Below are 7,056 nucleotides of genomic sequence, written 5' to 3'. Positions count from 1 at the left end.
CTGCTGCAGGAATCAAAGCTTATTCTACTTATCACTGTTGATCTCTCCAAATAAGAACCACAACCTAAAGGCTAAATTGTAAAATGGAGATTCTTCATATTTCATGTTTTTTTTGAGAAAAACTGAAGAATGAAGAACTCTTGAAGCATGAAGAGATGTTGCTGCTGTGTGCGTCAGACTGCCTGAAATCCAAAATAAATGAAGGTTTCGCTTTGAGTGTCTGTTAGTCTGACGCCTCGGAGCTCATTAAAGTTATGATCACAGGAAAATCTGCTGGATGAGGCTTTTACAAACGTCTACACTCGCCAGAACAATAAACAAGACGCGGCGAGATCAGAATCGCTTCATTTATCAAGTACAGGAGATTTAGAAGAGGTGTTATTATATGTATTATTTTAGAATAGGTGTCAACTAACACACTTCAAGTGTATATAAACAGACACACACAATAGAGGACACTCATTTCAAATCAAAATCTACAACTAGGTTTTGTTTGGAAACACATTATGTAACTTGTAATAATGACTTAGATCTTTAGATCTTTGGATACAGATCTCGTAATTATCTTTTTTCATAATTACTTTTAATTATAGTTAAAAGATCTTGCAAGTATACAAATTAAATTAAAAAAGATACTAAGTCAGAATTCTGAGATACAGAAAGAATACTAGCGAACATCTCCAGTCTTTTCTTTCTTTGGTGAATGCAATGCATTTCTGTAGTTCTGCAAAAAGAGTTAAGTACAAAACTAAAAAAAAAGACGTGTTTCTTCACTGTCTTCAAGAAAAGGAAAAGTCTCCTCACTCTTTTTTAAATCCCTGTAGGATAAACTGGCAAATTCACCTGACAGACAGTTTACAGAATGTCACCAACAGTTTCTGAAAGGACAGCCATGTTTTTAGCTTGTTGACTGCAAAATGTCAAATAAGAACTATTTTGGCCACCCAACAGTATATACAGATAGAGATACAACACGTGTACTTAATAATGGTGTTTCACATAAAGATCCTGCTTTGGATTAATTGTTGGTATGTCACTAAAACCGGTCCTCCATGCCCTACCTTCAGTCTAATCCCAACACAGTAGAGACTTCTGGGAGATCTGTGTGATGTGGTTGAGTTCAGCAATTCCCAGCAGGACAGCAGCTCAACTCTGCCCTCTAAGGTGGAAAGTATGGTTACTGTAGGTCTATTTATTTATCTGTCTATCTATCATCCCATCCATCTATCCAAACAGCTGAAGCTTTGAAATGTGCTTCATTATCTGAGAATATTGTAATTCTTGGTGATTTATCCTCATTCCCTGTCCTTCTAAAGTCACTTCTTCTAAAAAACATTTGGATCATTTGGTCTGCAGACCGAGGTTCACATCTTTGACTTCTCTCCTGAAGTCTCAGTGCAACATGATGCTAACAGATATCTGTCTTTCTGATCACATGGCCATAATCTTTAAAGAAGAGGAAATCTCCGAGGTTGGCCTCACCGTGACTGAGTAATAATGCAGAGGACATAAGTAGAGGAAAAGGAAGCAGGACGAACTGTAGATTTTCTTTCAACTTTTGAATGACCTTTTGGTTCAATGCCAGAGTTTGTATACTTTTCTGTTCATACTCCCAGGGTACTGTTTAATGTCTTATATAAATGCCGTTCTGTATATGCTCATGCTTAGAATGCTCTGCTACCAAATGTGAGATGAATTTCTTCATTTAATTTCATGTGTTTGTGCAGTGAACAGGGCCTGTCAGCTCCCGCACTTCACCACGTGTTGGCTACACCCATCTTCAAACTGTAGATCTGAAGGGGAGGGAACACGCAGATATGTGTTTGAGAGCAGGAGGAAGAGGGAGGGGTCATCGAGCGTTGACTCATGCCAGGAAGAGCAGCGGTTTGAGAGAGACACTGTGTGTTTAAACACTGGTCACTTCAGCTCTCAGGAGGTAAACTCTTCTTAGAATCAGAGTTTGGAGATGGATGTTCACAATTACTGAGTTGTTCTGTAATTCAGGTCGATCAAACTTTGTATTGATTACAATAATTCAGATACAGAATATGAAAGAAAGATAAATGAATCACTGCTGTAAAGGTAATGAAAATATAACAAATATAATGAAACAATATTATTTGATAAAGTCCTTTAAGTATTTTCGAAGAAAACAGGTGAAAGTCAAAATGTAATGTTGAGTAAATGGTGTATTTTAATGTTAGGTGCTTTAAAACAAATAAATGAAATAAGTTACTTGCACAACTCTGCATGTCACAGCATCAGTACACGAACAAACCACACGGTACAGATAATAATGCCAAAAAATACAAATCTCAAACACAAGTGCTAACATGAGATAAAAGTAGAAACTGTTAAAAAGTATACCTTTTAAAGCAAGTGCATACATAAAAGTGCGCAAACTGCAGTCAGTTGTGCTACATGGATGTAATTACAAGTTATAAGTACAAAAGCTGTACTGCATCGTGCCAGTTACAGAAGGTGCAGAAAATGTAACTCGAAGTCCAGTTTGTAAGTCCAGTAAGACCTCAGCAGCCTCCCAGCCCGCTGATGTTCACACTGCGACAGAGCGGGGCGGAGTTAAACAGGGTGATGAGCGGGAATGATCTCCTGTGCTGCTCGGTGGAACACCTTGGTCTTTGGCTGGAGACGCTTCTCTCAACCAGCATGTCATGGAGGGGGTGAGCGACATTGTTCAGGATACTAACCAGCTTGGACAGAATCCTCTTCTCCGTCACCGCCTCCAGAGAGTCCAGCTCAGCTCCTCCTCCAGTCACTGAGCTGGCCTTTCCAACTAGCTTGTTGAGCTTGCTAGCATCTCTCGCCCTCATGCTCTGTCCCCCGCACACGGCAGACGGGAATAAGATGCTTGCTGAAGTCCAAACAAACAAGAAACATCAATCATTGGTCAAATCTTCTCACGGAACAATCTTGACCTTGGAAACAGTAAGAAAAAACTAAATCTTATCTCAGCAGTCAACATACTAGCTTATTTCTGAGCTTTCAGGTGCAGCTCAGATTTTCATCAGCAGATAGAGGTGGCTCCGTTAGTCATCATGTGACCGAAGTCAGGTGTCCTTTCTGCCACTTTCTTTTTAATGCAGTTCCTCAAAAGGCAACTTGACCAATGTATACTGTGGGAATGATTTAGTGAAAAAAATATTGAATGTTCAAAAACAACACTGAACGTTATCTGAGGAGTTTCACAGAACCACACAAGATCAGTGTTTGATGGGTTGTTATGAAGAGCTTCTCAGTTACCAGGTGAGTTTCCTTGTTAAACCTACTCTCCCCTGTTACCATGAAGAGCGCTGTGTCCTATAGTGTTCCCTAAAGAAAGAAGTGGCTTCCTTACTGCAGGATGTGAACAGCCTCTCCTCATCCTCACCATGAACAAAACACTGAAATGCTGTCATTACAGGTCATATATACTGTATACTGTACACAGGTGTGCTCACACCCTCACCTTTACCTGAGCAATATCATTTGTGATCAAACGTTGTCGTGTCCATGTAGAATAAAATAAGATTTGGGGAAAAAACAGCAGTGTGCATGCTTTTTTAAAATGTCAATTTTATTTTGTCATGATTGTTATCCAGTTCCTGCAAAGAATGTATGGCTGTGTCTGTGCCTCAAATACAGCTCTTGACTAAAAGCAGCACTTTCCAGTCATGAAGCACCTGAGAAAACAGATTTCTTTAAACCCATTTACTTCACTGACAGCGGCAGGCTATCTTACAGTAATTTTCTGAAATACTAGCTTTGTTTATGATGATTATACCAAGGTACTGTGGTTAATTTCACAGAAACATACAAACAAAAATGCTACTTGTGACACCTTCAGGGTGGACACTGGAAATGACGTCCACATCATGAAAAGACAGACACCTGACTGACAAAAATGCCTGTAAGTCTGTTGGAGGGAAACTAACTTCATCATTAGATCTGATGGCACAAAGACTACAAGTTAATGAAGGAAAGGGAAGCAGTGTATTTTCATTGTTGAAAGCCAAAATCATAAACTAATTAACTTAACTAATGGACAGTGCAGGTTATACTGCAGGTTTCAGATTATCATTCACACTGTTTTCACTAAATCGTCTATTATTTCCCATCTCTGGCTCGTCAGCCATTCCACTGTTTCTGAAAATTTGCTCCCTGCAGAAACTCTGATCTTGCAGTTATAGGTACACCTGCACATTCTCTCTAATTTCATTCCTGCAAGCCTCCCATCTCACCTTGATCTAAATGATGCTATTCTTAGCCATCTGATGGAGAACAGGGCCCACAGCAGAGAGACAGGTGCTGCGACACCTATCACATCTGACGGAAATGAGATGACAGCCTGAACACCGAGTGCAGAACAGTTCTGTTCTCTGTCATTAATTTTTTACAGCTGAAACTTCTTGCTTAGTGTTAGCGGTTGAAGCTAGGTTTCACCACACACACAGTCTTTAATGTATTCTACTTCACAAAATGAGACCCACTGCAAAATGATTTAAAGCTAACAAAGCTGAGAGGGTAGAAGTTTAGATGGAAAAGTTGCCCTCTAGTGGCCAAAAATGGATTAACGCAGCTTTAAGATGCAGTTCCTCAAATGGCCACTCGATACCGATTCCAAAAAACCCTGATCGTATTTTAGTGAATAGAAGAAAAACTGCTATCTTCAAATACAGTCAACTGAAATTTTCCAAAACCAACTCAACTGTCTTCTTCTACTTTGTCTTGGTGGAAAAACTTAACTCAACTTGTGTTGAGTTTTAGAAACAGAGAAAATTTGGGGATTGGGGGGGTCGTATAAGAGTGTAACTTTTAAAATATGTAAATTAGAGCTGAAGTGATTATTATTATAAAAATCTATTTTGATAATTGGTTAGTCGTTTCAGTCATTTTTCATGCAAAAAATACAAAAAATTGCCAGATATTCTCAGGTTCCAGCCTCTCAAACAACATGATTTCATGCTTTTCATTGTCATAATTCCCTGTAAACTGAGTATGTTTGGGTTTTGGACTTTTGGTTGAATGAAACAAGACATTTGAAGACATTAACTTGGGCTCTAGAAGTATTTTTTGACATTTCATAGATTATACGATTAATCAGAAAAATAATCTGCAATTTAATTGATAATGAAAATAATAATAATAATAATTGATAATGCAGCCCTAATGTAAATGATGAACTTCTTCTTCTTAGTCATGCGATACTACAGAGTCAGTCATATTACTTTAGACAAAAGAGACTCAGCAAAGAAGAGGGAACAACACACAAAATCATTCATACATACAGACAAGTTTCTGGACGACTTTTCTAAGACGCACCATCTGTTAAAAGAAAATATTTCAACCCAACCCTCGTCTGCTCTTCACACCAACCGTTTCTTCTGCTTATTAGAACTGGGTGCAGCTACACTCCTTAAAGGGATGAAATAAGGATTGATCATTCATAGAGTTGATCTACAGGTTTGCCAAGTCAAGTCCAGACATAACTCCGCAGTGATGTCTGACGCCTCTTAAAATCCATCCAAACAAACCTACACTGATATAATATTAGGGAGGTCAGAGATGGAAGGTGCCATTTTGAAACCCCAACTGAGAGCATCTGGACACACTCAGAAACCACCATCACGTACTGGGAAAGGCCCAGATACTTACTACCTCAAATCCTACAGCTATGTTCACCACCAAGCAGCAGTTTTCATCTTACAGTGTCACAAAAATTTGTCAGATAATCACAAAAATGAACACCCCCAAATTCATACATTTGGCATTGCTACCCCAGATGTATAGTAGTATAACTTGTTCTCCAAAAATATATTTACATCCCTAACATTTTTCATAATGAACCCTAATCCCCAAATTTAACTTAAAAATTGGACTTTTTTTAAAATTATGAAAGTTTCTCTAGTGCCCTCAAATCTAAAGATTTTTTCCAAATGTTGGTGTAATCACCTCCTCTTTGTGTAATTTGTCATAATCCAAAAATTCTTAGCACCCCGAAATTTTTTATTGATGATCAGAGGAACCCAACGAGAGTTAAGGCACCAGTATCCTCCAACAGGAGTGCTTGTCAGACGGTCAAACAGTGTCTTGACCCCCCCCCCCCCCCCCACCTGCTTACTTGAAGGCAGTTGGCCTTCAAGTAAGCAGGGTTTAAACCTCTTTATCAAGCTCCCTTTTTACAGTCTTTACACTATTTCTGTCACTCTCCATGTAAACAAACGAGTGCAACACTGTGAATGTTTTCCAGGGAAGACTTTCTGAAAGTGTTCACTTATCCCCATATTTAAACGATTACCTCGGCGCAGGCTATCGCTCTGCTTCCCAGCGCGGCCGAAAGGAACAGCTATAAACACTTATGCTTTCAGACGGGGCTGAGCGACACATCGTACAAACTACTTCTTTTCCACATCCACATTAAGCAAAATTTGGAAACTGCATTTATAGTTTGCGTCCACACAAAGATGTCTGTCTACACTGAACTGCAAGAAAACGGCTAAATCCCTAAAAAACATATTTACCATAACTTTTCGGACGCTGAGGACATTTCACTGGAGGTTAAACTCCAGCAGTGGCTCCTTTCGTGACCCTGCTGCAGCTCACCGCAGGCATCTGTCTTCCACCCACACAACCCTTTGAAGTGCAAACTGAGGCTTTCGACAGTACTTTTCACCTGCACCTCTGGGCACTGCAGAGATGAGTGTGTGTGGAGAGAGATGTATAAAGTGAGAGACAGATTGATTTTATCGCATGTGTGTGTTTGTCTTCTATTCCCTTTTATGTGAAGGTTGTTTCACAAGTAAACATTTAAAGCAAATATGTGTGTGCACTTTTTGATTTTGACTGTTCAAAGCAAAGGGAGCGTTATTTCAAACTATGGATGCATAAAGTGGTTTAGTAAAAGAGTGGATTGCTGCTCAGAGCCCTCTCTCTCTTTTTACAGTAAAGAGGTATTTATTTAGCTACCTGTTCTCTGATGTATTTTCTTTCACAAAGCTTTTCATCAAATTGAGTGGATTGAGTGGATGCAATTTTGAGGTTCATAATAGTAAAAGATTG

Source organism: Siniperca chuatsi, linkage group LG13, assembly GCF_020085105.1.
Source record: "Siniperca chuatsi isolate FFG_IHB_CAS linkage group LG13, ASM2008510v1, whole genome shotgun sequence".
In the NCBI taxonomy this organism is placed as follows: Eukaryota; Metazoa; Chordata; class Actinopteri; order Centrarchiformes; family Sinipercidae; genus Siniperca; species Siniperca chuatsi.
The sequence above is the reverse complement of the archived record's forward strand: the minus strand, read 5'-3'. Positions refer to the sequence as shown.